Raw genomic sequence first — 16,142 nt, forward strand, 5'->3', positions numbered from 1 at the left:
TATCCACCTAGATACAGACGATTAGCTGGACGACCAAGGAAAAGAAGAAAAAAGAATGCAGATGAAAAGATTACAGTGAACACAAATTGTTGTGGACAAGAAGGTTACAATAGAAGAACTTGTACTTTCTTTCCAAAAGAAAAGTGAAATCATCACAATGTTTATATGACATTAATGTTTTTGTTGAACAATTTTTCACGTAAACAGTTATCAATGTTATTAATCAGTATTGTTGTTCAAAAATAATTAAACTGTATTGTTCATTTTTGTTATTAATAAGTATTGTTGTTCAAAAAAATAGTTTGTTATGATTTGTGTATCAATGTTAATTCTGATAAATAAATTTTAAGGTGCAATTATAAATAAAATGTTGGTTAACGTATAAGCTAATTTATCATATGCATTAAATAATAAATAATTTCAGTAATGTAAATCCTACATCAAATTATATAACGTTTGTTGTATCATATATATTAATTGGTTACTGTATCATTTACATTAAAACATACACAACCTATATGTTAGCAATAAGATATTAAACGTGTATCATATACTATATATATTATGATACATACATTAAACAATTAAGTTTGTAAACAGTTTATTTAACACAATAGTTATGAATCGTGTATCATATACTATATATATTATGTTGCACGTATAATATTAATTATAAATAATGAATCATATACGTTAAAGTTTCAAAAATCTATTTATTAGTAATATGTTATTATATCTCATTACTTAGAAGATACATAATACCAATGAAAACATGTATCAGCTACTATATATGTTATATATTGCACTTTTTCTTTATGTAATGCAATAATGCGTCTGAAATTTAACTTTTTATAAGCAAAGTATGTTGGTCCATACTGTATCAAAACAGACTAAAACATGAGTGAAATTGTCAAAAGGATAAAAAAAAAACATTATATATGCATAGATACTTAATTACTACACTACATGAACCAAATCTTCTTCTGGTAGTTGTGTGACTACACTCTTAGGTTTTGGTGGATCATTATTCTCACTAACGTATGCACCCTTAGCCTTCTCGCTGCCATAACTCCACAACAATGCTCCATATCTTTTGTGTATGTATTCAGGAAGAAAATCAACTAATGATGTTTCGATTTGGTCGCTCAGATACTCCGCAAATGTAGCAACATATAACCCACAGTCTCTACAAAAATGCAGAATATCAGTTATAACCTTAAATCATACATGATTCAAAAACAATAAAAGCACAATACTTACAGGCTGTCACTCTTTTGTTGCATAATGTCTTGGGCAAATTCAACCATGGAAGGAACTTCTGCCTCCAAAAGTGAACCAAAATTATTGTCCTTGTACGCATAACAATCAACAAAGTTTGTTTGTGCAGTTTTTTCAAAGAATCCACTGTCCTTGAGGTAAGAAGGAAGCATTTTAGACAACATTTTTATCTCGTGCGGAATTGCTTTTTTCCTTGAGCCTAATGAAGAGTCATACACCCCTATCACTCTGTTTTTCAGTTCAACAACAGCCAACACCCAATGAAATTATCCATCGCAATTAACCGGGATGTAAACATCGTCTACAAGATGCCATGGTAAAGTAGCTGGGATTTCAAAACCTTTGATGATGTTAGTGATTGACCTGTCATATACAGATACAGCTGAAGTGCGATCAATGTCTTCTTGGGTACTAATAAGATCATCATCATTAGTAAGGTAATACCTTTCATAGGTATTTTTGATGTGTGAGATGAACAAGCAGTTGGTTGTTGTGTATCTGTATTGATTCATGCTGCGGAGTTTTTATTTTTTACGGAGGTAGTAAAAAACAACATCGATGTTCTATAAAAAACATGATAAACGAAATTAGAAACTTGTAAAAAAAGGTCTATGATAGAATTGATACATTAAATGATAATCTAAACAAATACTAATTTGATCGTTTATTTGATTGTATCCGGAATGACTTTTTGTAGCATGTTGTTCTATATCAATGTATATGATACATGCTTAAATTGTTTCATTAAGAACTTTACCTGATCAGTCCAACATTTATTTGGCTGTGACATGGCATAGAACCAGTTCTTGTTAATTGGAAATGCAACAACAAAATCCATCATCTCAAATTCAAAAGAAGAGGCTTTTGATCTGTATTTATCCTCCGATGGTTTCCTGTGATAATATTTATATTATCAATTGGTTACATCAAAATAAGTTAATCCAAACATTTACAAAATATATGTATAAAACTTACTTATTGGCATGATTTTTGAGAAGCCCCTTGGTTAACCATTGCATATACTCATCAATTAGTTTAGACGAAGGTTGATATGTAATCCCACATCCTTCAAATGGAAAATACAGATGAACATCGTCATCCAATTTCTATTTTCCTTTATCACTTGACCCAAAAGAAGTCACGTATGGAGATTGAATAATTCTTGAAGGCATCCTGTTTCTAGGCGCATGAATCTTTGAATGACTTCTAACAACAATCTCGGTGGTTGGAATATCATTGGTTAATTGACTATCAGACAACAAATCATAACTGCCATTTAAATCCTGTGGATTGTAAACACACAATGGTTTAGCAGTAATAGGAACTTTTCCTAGATCGGATACAAGTGCATCTATTGCTGCTTCAGTTGAGGGTGATATTGTTGTTGATGTGGAAGAATCCTGTATAATAAGATATTATTTTTTAGTATCATTGCATATAATGAATATTAGTGTAATGATGCATAATTCATAAATATACTGATGTATCAACTGTTATTCTAAAAGGCATAAAATGACGGATATTGTGTTGAACTGTGTCAGCACCATCTTCATCCATGTTTACTTCATTTAAAGCTTGCGGGACTTGATGTGCTTCATCATCCTGTATATAAGCATGTTGTATGTATCAGTTATCCATTATACTAAATATGTATGATATATATATATAAGAGGATAATGTATCAAAGAAAATTGTAATGTTTAAAGTTTTGATCATACTGATACCTTCTTAGGATCATTCGCTTCAGTATCAACATGAGTACTTTCATATGTAGGCTGGAGCTCTGAAACACGCTTCATTTGTTGTTGGTTACTAATATTTTGATCAATCTATTTTTATATTTTTAATAATAAAAAAGGTGTTAACATAATTGTTACTGAAACATTATTTAACATAAGTGATGAATATAAAGTTGAAATATATAACTGATTAATGAGATAGAAGATTCGATGAATCACCTTAACTATATATATGATCTATATATGCTGATACATATGATTATGATTCTTAATACATACTTAATGTATGAGGTATAACGGCAATTACAAATAATATATCTGATACATACCTCTGCATTGACATGAACTTGATGTCCACCCTCATTAACAGATACACCAACCTCAAAATCAGCTACACCAACTGCATCAGCAAAATCAGTCTGTATATGTGAAGATGGTTGTTTATTTCTTGATTGAGGATCGACTTTGTTGTTTTCCTTGTGTCGAGATAGCATCAACTGCGAGTGGTTTTCCTTTATCAAGATTACAAGTTCCTCAAATTTCTTGTCAACATATCAAAAAGTTGTAAAAAAACAACTACAATTAGAATCAATATAAAGAAAAAAATAGTAAAATCGAAATAATTACTTACGTAATTCTTCAAATGATCTTTCAGTTCTTCCATATCTGGAATTACATAGTTGATATTTTGAGCATCTACAGAACCGTGTACATTAGCAGCCGGTGTCGAAGGACCATCTGGAATAGAAAATGGCTGATTAATGACACATTGGACTGATCTAGCTGACTAGGTTCTGAGACCTTTGTTGTAAGTGTATCCACTTTCTTTCTTGTTTTTGGTGGTGGTGGAGATGATGTATTAGACACTCTAGATGATCTCCTTAACAATTGTTCGGGAGGTCTTGTGGAGAAATCATCGAAATCAGCAATGTCATTCGGTTGAACTATATTGGGATTGACAAATGTTGTGGTGGGTGAAGAAGGAGGATCATGTTCATATTCAGTTAAATCAAAAGCTGCAAGTTCCTCCGGTGTTGGCACAATGTTTGAACATGCATTGTGGAAAAACAATTCTTTTTTAATATTAAGAGATAAAATTATGTATCCTAACACAGAAAAAAATGATTTTAAAAAGACAAACTTGCAACCTTACAACTATATACTTAATTATGTATGAAATGTAATATAAAATGGGATTCAATGTTACCTCTTGAAAAATGCTAGTCATAAGCATTTCAAACTTTGGCTTTAAAGCCACTACCCTCCAATTGCAAATTCTAGGGATGACATTCCATTCTTTGATAGCAATTTCAGAATTTAATTGGGATGCAAATTCATATGTCCATACGTTAAGTGCATAAGGCATTCCATATAACCGATGCAACTGTTTGCTAAGATTGAAATCCTGTCGGAGTGAATCCATGAGCTTTGTGAATGCAATCTGTCCCCAAGGATTTACTTGATATCTACCATCTTCAACCATTAAAATTGTGTTAACAGATATTGAAGAATCACCAGTTTGAGCCAAAATGAATGTATGGAGAAAGTACAAGATAGCCATCTGGAGTGCATCGTGATTATTCTCCCAGTTGCCCATCAGAAATCGTTGGACTAGATGATTCTTGCTTACACTTTTAACTGCACTAGGAAAATAATTTTGGAATAGCCTACAGGGAGTTGATTCTGGGTATTCAAATTCTTTGGTATTGCCTTTACATTTAAGACCAGTTATTATTGCAAATTCTTTGATACCAAATTTCAAGATAACCCCGTTTGCATGCCTAATATGCAACACCTTTGAGTTGCCTTGTTCCAATTCTAACAACAACAAACATTTATTGATTTGACCCTGAAAATTACATTTAGGAATGTCTAAATAGGGTCCAAAAATTGTAGCTCTAAACAGTTCAATTACATCATCCTCTATAGACTTCTGGAACTCCTCCAAATAATTTGTGTTAAAAGGGACACCAAACCTTATGGCATGTGTTGGTACCTTTTTTATAACATATTTGATTGACTGCAAAAAGAAAAAGAAAATTATACTAAATAAAAACACCAAATCACACTACACAACAAGTAATGAAACATAGAAAAATACATGCTACCAGACTTTAACAGAATCATATTATAAAACTTGATACATTATACAGAAGGATGCCATGTATGATATATTATTAATGGTGCCTTTTTTATAACATATTTTATGATACATACATAAAAACACCAAATCACACTACACAACAAGTAATGATACATAATAAAAACAAGTTGATACATAGAAAAATACATGTTACAAGACTTCAACAGAGTCATATTATAAAACTTGATACATTATATAGAAGGATGTCGTGTCTGATACATCAACGACTTTTTTGTTAAATTTGACAAGTCTCTTTTTCATATTGGGGTTTCTCATGTATCATTTTTTTGATACACATATAAAACAAGGCTTTTATAAGTTTCGACTAAATCTCAAATCAGTATGTATCAAACTAAGTTAGAGTTTTTGAATGTATCATGATTTAACCCAATAAACAATATTACACATCCAATTAATGTATCAGTCAATTTCAGTCTACGATATCAAACGCAATACAAATCACAAACAAGTTTAATAAAGATTAAAAACACATACTCTAGGCAATGCAGGTTTGGAAATAGTGGGTACTGCTTTTCTTCCCCTTTTGTTGGGGGGTTTTTGCAACCTTTGGTTTAGACGATTTTGGCACATCTTTGGTCGACTGATTAATCAAGTTTAATGGGTCATGCAAACTTTTTGATCTAATCTCTGCCCAATTTTCATCATCAGAGTCGTATATTGTTCGATTAGTATTAGAAAGATTTGATGTAGGATCAGGATCCATATGTATCAAGGAGAAGAAATCGAAACAAAATAAGGATTGAAGGAAGAAGATGAAAGCTACAATGGCAGACTTTGGGAGAGATGACGGAGAAGACGAAGTTTGAAAAGGGTTGGATTGAGAGATAAAATTAATGAAAATCAATTTGGGATAATGATCTGTAACTGAAAAAATATTGGAGTGAATTTAGGGAGAAAAAAAAGGAATGACATAGGGAGTGGTGAAACGTGGGAGGTAAAAAATAATCATGTATCTGACAGATTTGATATTTAAGTGAAATAAGGGATTTAAGTAATTTTTTTAAAAAGTAGGGAAAAATAAATAATAAGGAACTTAAAGTTGTGTATTTAAGTTATTTTTCCTTAACTAAAATTAGTTATTTAATAATTAACCACCAATGAATTCACTGTAGTTAAACAAATATTCTAGATTTCCAAAAATGACATTCTGGGTCATTACATGATCCACCACTAAAAATCATGTTCGTCCTCGAACGTAATGAAGAGAAAGAAGAATAACCGACATTTACAAAAGCCTAAGGTATGATCTTCTACAGTTGGTATTCATCTCTCCAAGCGAGCTCCTCCTTAAGACCATTCCATCAAGATCAACTATTAAAAACTGAACTTTCGAATCAAATTTTGCAAATCTACAAGCCAAGAGTGATTACCAAACCAACACTAACCTATGAACTCAGTCTGAAACAAAATCCTCTTAACTATGACTCAACCATCATGACGAATCTTCTCTCAGATAACCGAGACAAAATTATGAACCAATATCAGCTATAACCAGAAGTGAACCTGAACCAATCACTAGACACTCATAATGCACAAATCATCATCGATCTTATAAAGATTCCTTTCTCACAATACATTCTTTCCACGAACTTAAGTTATAAAAATCTGATCTTTAGACATCGGGTACTCATCAAGGGAGGGTTAAACTTATCTAGGCCAAAGAAGGAAATGATCAAGTAACCACCCATCAAACGATACATCTAATTATAGAAAACTTCTAACAACACTATCGGGATGCTAGATCAGTAGATGTGACTATAGGCAAACCATAAAAAATTAGTAAAACTTGACCAAACGGTCCCCACATCCAATCAGACCTAGTCAAAACGTGACCTCAACGATGAGACGAATATTAAAATTGTCGTACTACGATAACTATTCATGGTAGCTCTTCTTAAGTTTCATAAGTGAGGTTGTATATGTAGAACCAGTGGTATACTTCTACTGTCCCAAACCACACTAAATCTTTCATAACTAAAATCACCAAGTCTGGCCAAGGATCATACCCTATCAAGAGGACATAAGAGGATCGGTACATCCGATCCACCACTAGGAATTCACCATAGATGTAGAAACACACGTGAGCATATACAACGAATTATACTCCAAATCATGTCCGGAACGAAGTAGCTGGGTCACATAAGAATGTATAGAACCAAAATAGAATAACACAATATACTCCCTCCATAGCGCCCATATCAAACATTTCCATTCATATGACTCCATCTCTTTGAGTTTTAGTCACCCAGAATTAATTAGTATGATCCCCATTACAATATTACAAATACTTGATTCATCAAACCCCACATAATTCTCATAGTGCTCCATTGAGGCCAACACTCTTAATACCAACAAACATCATAACCACACCAGCCATTTACCTTACTCTCAAACTATCACTAGTATCAAAGTCTTCTTAGCAAACACATTGTAGCCTCTAAATTTTTTTTAAAATACGACTCTCTATCTTTCCATTTAACCATTTCATGACAAATACGGGTCACACCCAAGACTGATAATACTAATTCCAAATCTAAAAGTACTTTCCCATCACGATACAATAATTGAATCACATCCAATGTTAACTTCACGCGAACTTTCACATACAATTTTTCAACTACCATTCATACACCATGTACCTATGCCAAAACTTAAAGAAATCCTTGGTCACTCCAATAATTTTGTATACTATAAGCTCATAACCTCTACTCACCATCAAATGCCTATGTAACACATCATAACAGTCTATATCTTCCCATCAACAAAGTAGTTTCAATCCCCTCAAAAGATACATCATTGGCCATTACAATTAGAGTAAATATCATTGCTCTCTCCTCCTATAACTTTCTATGCAACAATTTTACTCACCAAATAGTAGCAAATCGCAACCTTAGGTACTCATTAGTTTTCCTTACAATTCAAAAAATTGTTTAACCAACAATCCTTATTATATAGATGCATCTCAATCACAATCCTGCATCGCGAACTCTTATTACCATCATCCTTAATTAGCTCTTGTCATCACCACGAACTAAACCTTTTCATCAATATGACACCTGAAACCCAGTTATACCAATCAAATTCAAAGGACTAACCCACATTTATATGCAGTTTTTACTAAAATTTTCTATTACCTTCACACAAGTATACTCATTGAGACTTCCTTTACTCATAAGCTTGTCATTTTGGTATCTATCCATTCCGTTGGACCTTAAGATGAAATCATAGGTCCTCATTTAGAATCCTCGAGATACACTTACAACCTAAACACATCAATATCATACCAAAGATCCACCACTAAAAGCTTCCTTATAAATAATGCTTAACCCATTCGTCCGTAGTAACAATCTAGTTGGTTTTTCAAATATGAATGCAACATCAAATCTTATTAATTATATGAGCATGTGATACAACTGATAACTCTTTAGGTAGTTAGTATTCGCACTTGACAATCGACGTATCCATTTCCATGTACCACTAGTACCACATTGTGAAAGTCCGTTAGATCCACCATTAGAACACATCATACCTACTGAGAAGATTGTACCCAAATAGCCCACACATTTCAATCCATTGAATAGCTGCAATACACTTCAAAATCTGTTCGATCTCTCATCCAAAGCGATATCCATTTCTTCATATACCAGGTCGGTAATTGAAATAACACACTCCATCACTCTAACCAAGTAAGAATTGGTACCATTATAGTAGTCGTATTATGACCCCTTTATTTATAGATACTCAATCTATGAAACATTTTAACCTTGATTGGTGCAACATCATTCGTTAAGCAACCCATATATGTTATGACAACTATACCAATTGTATTTTCCAAGGTTACACTATTCATTATCTAGCCATCCTTTCATCATTCCACTTCCAATTGTCAAACCACTCCAATTATTGGCTATACCACACAAGTACTAATCCCACTAGTAGATGACTAGCCTAAAAAAAGTATAAGATGCTCATGAAGTCTCTTAAAACATTGTTAAACCTAATTGTTTATTTATCCTCAAAGTAAATCATCAAAACATAACCTCACGCAACTCCTTCGAATTATTGAACATTCTAAATCTTACCACACATCATCTCCACAAGTATATCATTTCAACCTCAGTACCATATTTAACATCTAAGCCATACATGACACCAATTACTGACATGAGGAACTACGCACGAGTCATCACATAAGTGAGAGATAAAGGAATGAAGTGATAAAAATCATAACAGACAAAGGATGCACGATAGAGATTCAAGGAGTGAAGATTTTTCCTAAAGGTCAATATAGCCTCTTAAAGATAAGTACAGGCGTCTCCAAACTGATCCTCGAGACTCTACTTCAAATCGACTTGTATACCCGTGAGACCTATGAAACTGGGCTCTGATACCATTTTGTCACGACCCAAAAATGGACGTAATGACACTCGTCTTATCCCACCAAGATAAATCAGCCTAAAGTTCAACCATTACAATAAAATGCAGAAATTTCATAATCAACTCAAAAATACCCCCAAAATCTGGTTATCACGTGTACAAGCCTCTAAAGTATTACAATTGATTCAAAAGAAAATGCAAGTCTCAAATGACCTTATTTCTAGAATAGAGCAAGATCATAATTAAGAAGAAATAAGGTCCGTTGAAATGACAAACAACTTCCTCACAAACCTCCACAAGAATCCTCAGACAAGGAGAAGAGAAAACATCACAAAGGTCCAAGCTAGTAACCTACAAAAAAAATGTAGCAGCAGGGGGTGAGTATCAAACCACACAGTACTCAACAAGTAAACCTCTAAACACAAGCTAAAGGGGTAGAATACGGGTACTCCTTACACCCCAACCGAACCTCCGCAAGTACAACCTGCATAAAACCAGCCTACCCTAATTGTTCACAATATACAAACGCATATCTCAACAACAACATTCTAACAATCACATATTCCAACAACAAGTTCAATATTCATCAATTACAATGTAACATCCGATAATTTGAAATAACTTTGACAAAAGCTTAAAATTGGAAATAGTCATTTTTGGGGAAAAAATGTGAAATTTCAAAATCTGGAAATTTGGCTAAGTATGGAAAATAATGAATTTTTGGCCAACTTTGAACAGTTATAGCTCCTAGCTCAGGATGATCTAGGTGTGGTTCCAGTCATGTTTGCAAAGTCCGTGGAATGATCTTTCCAACGCCATAGAGTTTGCTCGTTTCCGAGTTCGTATGAGTGACTGATACGCTTTGAAAGTTGGGCAGTTGGCAGGAAATCTGTCCGGAAATTTGTAAGGGTATTTTGGTCTTTTCCCTAGCCTTGTCTTTGGATATATATTAAGGTGTAAGACTTAATTGTGATCAGTTTTCCCTTTTAAAAAAGAGTAAGGTTTAGGGTTCTTGAGAGAAAGGAGAGAAAGGAGAAGAAGAAGCAAGATTTCGTCAAAAGATCGTCGTGGATATCGTCGGGGGTGATCCCTTTTAGGTATGTGAGTTCATAGTGTTGGGTTTGTTCTTTCCACCACATGCCAAGCTCGTTTAATTACGAGAAAAGATTGTTTATGTTTGATTGAAGTTGTTGGTTGGATTTATTGAAGTTGTAGTTCCTGTTGGTTTGGTGTATGTTTCCGGGGTTGTTTTTAAGTTGAAACTAGTATATGTTAATCGTTTTGATGATCCTAAGTCCTTGGGGGTTGAAGCTTTGAATATTGGAAGGTTTAGAGTTGGAGAAAAAGAGGAGAAAAGTCAAGTTTTCGAGGAAAAGGGCTTGGGCGTCGCACCAGCCAGCGCGCCCCAAGAGGGACTCTGAGGTCCAGCCCCTGAGGCGCCGCCCCTACCGGAGCCCCAACCAAACCTCTCTGAAGTTTGAGGTCTGGTGCTCCACGCCTCTCAGAGCGCCAAGAGTGCCAAGCTTTCCCATTCCTTCCCCACTTTCTCATACATGTTCCTAGGTGTTGTACCTATGTTCCCTAGTTGTTTCCCATACCCCAAGGTACGTTTAAACATCAAGAAATCGTCCATAACACGTGATCAAATACCTTGAATCCATGATTCCAATTCAAGGAGAGTAAGTTTCCAAGTCAAGGGAAGTTAAAAGTTGAGTCTAGAAGTTCAAGAAGGGAGTCAAAGCAAGTCTTTAAAGCTTTCCAAGAGTCTTTGTTGAATGTTTTAACTTCATTTTAAGGATGAAGTTTCAAGTTAAGTCAAGTTCAAGTTAAGTCAAGTTGCAAGTTAAGTATGTATTCCCAAAGAAGTTTCCAAATGTTTTTACAATTGAGTAAGAAAGGAACTATGATTCCAAAGGAGCCTTTGGGCTAGTTTTCAAGAAAAGGAACATTGTTTCCAAGTGAGCCTTCGGGCAAAGTTTTGAGTAATTATCTCAAATAAAGAAAGATGTGTTTAAAACACTTATGAGCTAAGTATTTTTGGTAGTAGTCTTGAGCACCGAATTAGGGACACGAGTTCATATAAACTCAACTCTCCATAAGAACCATGCGCCAACATGGGAGTTAACGGGTCATACTTTTTAGATGAACCTGTAAGATTAAGCTAGTGGATCCACTTAGTAAAGTTAGCTTCCTATATCATGGCAAGGTATAGGATGGTCCTTGGGCAACATGAGGTAAAACGTTGTATCACCACTAGGGCTCATAGTGGTGATTTTCGGTTGAAAGAGTCTCCCACTAAAGTTATATTACTTTTATATAAGTAAAGTTGAGTTGTTATTGTTTTACCTTTAACAAGCTGAGTTATTTACACTATTTTACCTGCTTTATATATTGCATGTGTCGTATTTCTATATATAGTGAGTTCAGTTATTCATGAGTTGAACAGAGCCAAGGTAAGAGTTCCTTTGTACTCTTTTCAAGCTTAAGATGTGGGTTAGCTTTCCTGCTCGCATACTCGTACATTCAATGTACTGATTCCAGTTGGCCTGCATCTTATTGTGATGCAGACACAGGTACCCAGGGCTAGCATCCGGTTCGCAGTTGATCGAGTTAAGTACTTCCGAGTCAGTAGTGAGCCTCTTTGAATTACGGAGGACTCGATCATTTTGTTCTCTTAGTTTTGTTTTATTAGGATGTTTTGGGGTCTATCCCAACATCCATCTCAGTATTATAGAGGCTTCATAGACAGTCAGTCAGTTGGTTTGGAGTCTGTCATCTATGTATATATGTAAATATTCTATTTTGAGACTCGAGTTGCCTTTTGGCCAGATTTTGTTTCAGTCAGGTGGTTTTAAAACCTTGCATTGCATTGCGTTATTCCGCTGAGTTAAGAAAGCAAGGCCAGGGGTTCGCTTGGGCGCCAGCAATGGTCTTCGACTGCCAACCACGTCCAGGGTATAGGCTCGGGGCGTGACAAACTTGGTATCAGAGCAAGTTCAGGAGTCCTAGGGAGTCTATAAAGTCGTGTCTGTAGAGTCCTAGTTATCGGTGTGAAGCGCGCCACATCTATAATTGGGAGGCTGCAACATTTAGGAAGATCTCTCATTTCTTTCACACTCATCTCGTGCGTTAGAGTTAATCTCTAAAGAGTTTCTTTCTAATTTGGTGCTTGCGCGTGTTTTCAGATAATTATGCCTCCACAAAGAGTTGGCAGATGGCGTCTTCCTAGACGTTAAGTTGATGAGCAAGAGTTACCTTATGCCCCGGGAGTGCAACCGCAAGGGGAAGTTTCTAATGCCGAGTTCAGAGAGGCAATTAGAATTCTGAGTCAAGCTGTAACTACTCAGATTGGTCAGCAAAGGGGAGTTCAATAGGAAGTAGCCGACACTTCTAGGATTCGTGAGTTCTTGGGGATGAATCCTCTGAGTTTCATGGGTTCAAGCACTACTGAGGATCCAGAGAATTTTATTGAGGAGTTGAAGAAGATTTTTGATGTGATGCACATGGCAGATACTGAGCAGGTTGAACTAGCTGCGTATCAATTGAAAAATGTTGCTAGAACTTGGTTCGACCAATGGAAATGGGGCAGAGTTGAGGATACACCACTTGCGAGTTGGGCCTGTTTTAAGGAAACTTTCTTGAGGCGTTTCTTTCCTCAAGAATTGAAAGGATCCAAGGTACGTAAGTTCCTCACACTTAAGCAGGAGTCTTTGAGTGTTAATGAGTATAGTCTGAAGTTCACACAACTCTCCCGTTATGCTCCGGAGATGGTTGCGGACATGAGGAGTAGAATGAGTTTGTTCGTTGCGGGACTGTCTCGATTGTCGAGTAAAGAAGGTAGGGCTGGAATGCTTATCAGGGACATGGACATATCAAGGTTGATGGTCTATGTATGTGCAGCAAGTTGAGGAAGAAAAGCTGAGGGACAGAGAAATGCTTAGAAATAAGAGAGCTAAGACCAGTAATGAGTCCGGGCAGCAGAAAGGTAATGCGAACCGTCCGTCCTTTCAACAAAGGCAAAGGGGACCTGTTCCATCATCTGCTAGTGCACCTGTACCTAGACATAAGAGTGAATACACTAGACAGAGTTCGCAGAATTTCAGAGCTGGACCTACACAGTCTCAGAACAGTGTGGCACCAGGAAGTAACCAGGTTCTTGCATGTCCTAGGTATGGTAAAGTCCATCCAGGGAAGTGTTGTCAAGGCCAGACCGGTTGCTTTAAGTGTGGACAAGAGGGTCACTTCATGAAGGAGTGCCCAAAGAGCAAGCAAGTTAGTGGAAATCTGGGTAGTAGGGCCCAATCCTCTTCAGTTGTCCCACCAGACAGGACGGCACCTAGAGGAGCTACTTCTAGTACCGGTGGAGGAGCAAATCGCCTCTATGCCATCACTAGTCGCCACGAGCAAGAGAACTCTCCAAATGTTGTCACTGGTATGATCCAAGTCTTTGCTTTTAATGTGTATGCTTTGCTAGACCCGGGAGCAAGTTTATCTTTTGTAACTCCTTATGTTGCAAATAAGTTTGAGGTTCTTCCTGAAAGACTTTGTGACCCCTTTTGTGTTTCTACACGTATTGGGGAGTCTATTCTAGCGGAAAGAGTTTATCATGATTGTCCTGTTTCTATCAATCACAAAAGCACCATGGCTGATTTGGTTGAGTTAGACATGGTAGATTTCGATGTCATTCTAGGTATGCATTGGCTTCATGCTAGTTATGCATCGATAGATTGTAGAACTCGAGTGGTCAAGTTTCAGTTTCCGAATGAGCCAGTCTTAGAGTGGAGTAGTAGTTCAGCAGTGTCTAAGGGTCGTTTCATTTCGTACCTTAAGGAAAGAAAGTTAGTTTCGAAGGGTTGTGTCTATCACTTAGTTCGAGTTCATGACTCTAGTATTGAGGTACCTCCTTTGCAGTCAGTTCCTATAGTAGGAGAGTTTCCAGAGGTGTTTCCTGATGATCTACCCAGAATTCCTCCTGAGAGAGAGATAGAGTTCAGCATAGATCTCATTCCAGATACTCGTCCTATCTCTATTTTCGCCATTTAGAATGGCACCAGCAGAGTTGAAAGAGTTGAAAGAGCAGTTGAAAGATCTCCTAGATAAAGGTTTCATTCGACCGAGTGTCTCACCTTGGGGTGCTCCAGTCTTGTTTGTGAGAAAGAAAGATGGTTCCCTTAGGATGTGTATAGATTACCGCCAGTTGAATAGGGTTACCATCAAGAATAAGTACCCTCTTCCGAGGATTGATGATCTTTTCGATCAGCTACAGGGTGCCACTTATTTTTTGAAGATTGACCTCAGGTCAGGTTATCACCAGTTAAGAGTAATGGAATGTGATATTCCAAAGACAGCAGTCAGAACCAGATATGGTCATTTTGAGTTTCTGGTCATGTCCTTTGGTTTGACCAATGCACCAGCAGCTTTCATGGATCTCATGAATAGAGTCTTCAAACCTTATTTAGATGTGTTTCTTATCGTTTTCATTGATGACATACTAATCTATTCAAGGAATGAAGAAGATCATGCTAGTCATCTCAGGCTAGTCCTTCAGACTTTGAAAGATAAGAAGTTGTATGCCAAGTTCTCTAAATGTGAGTTTTGGCTTAAGTCCATGGCGTTCCTAGGCCACATTGTGTCCGGTGAAGGTATTAAAGTTGATACTCAGAAAATTGAAGCAGTGCAGAATTGACCTAGACCCACATCTCCTACAGAAATTAGGAGTTTCTTGGGATTAGCTGGCTGTTATAGAAGGTTTGTTGAAGGGTTTTCGTCTATTGCACCTCCTTTGACAAAGTTGACTCAGAAGACAGTGAAGTTTCAATGGTCGGAAGCTTCTGAGAAAAACTTTCAGGAATTGAAAAAGAGGTTGATTACAGCTCCAGTCTTGACGTTACCAGAAGGTACTCAAGGTTTTGTGGTGTATTGTGATGCATCTAGAGTTGGTTTGGGTTGTGCCTTAATGCAAAATGGCAAGGTTATAGCTTATGCCTCCAGACAGTTAAAGGTTCATGAGAAGAACTACCCAACCCATGACTTAGAGTTGGCGGCTGTAGTGTTCGCTTTGAAGATGTGGCGTCATTACTTGTATGGTGTGCATGTTGACATATTCACTTGAAACGACCCCAAAAATGCCCGAAAATGTGCTTCGAAAACACCTAAAATTGTAATTTCCATATATCTCAAAATCCGTGCATCATTTTGGAAATTTGACTTCATATTCTTATTCAGGGGGTCAAATTGAGTGGGAAATAAGTCTAACCCGAATTTTAGAACAACCGTATCAAAATTCGAAAATCGCAAAAAAATGCGATTTTGAGGGTCAACTTTAAAGGGGCATATCTCTCAGCACACAAGGAACTGGAAGGAGCTCAAACTATCAAAATTAAAGCTCTGTGAGTTAGATTTCCAACACAATTTGTTTCACCTCATTCCGAGTTAGGATGAAGGAGTTATGACCATTTTCGTAAAACCTGTCCGGCAGAAAATGCAAATTCCAGTAGCCGAAAACACTGTTCACCCGCCTCAATTTTTTTTCTAAGTGTTGGGACGTTTTTTTATAAAAAGGGGACATATCCATACTTAGTCAT

General features: G+C 36.2%; 1 pseudogene; it reads right to left on the bottom strand.

Moving 5' to 3' along the window:
• Nucleotides 1-957: 957 nt before the first annotated feature.
• Nucleotides 958-5,884, bottom strand: LOC125868598 (uncharacterized; annotated as a pseudogene).
• Between the last annotated feature and the right edge of the window lie 10,258 nt (nucleotides 5,885-16,142).

Source organism: Solanum stenotomum, chromosome 6 (genome assembly GCF_019186545.1).
Source record: "Solanum stenotomum isolate F172 chromosome 6, ASM1918654v1, whole genome shotgun sequence".
Taxonomy (NCBI): domain Eukaryota; kingdom Viridiplantae; phylum Streptophyta; class Magnoliopsida; order Solanales; family Solanaceae; genus Solanum; species Solanum stenotomum.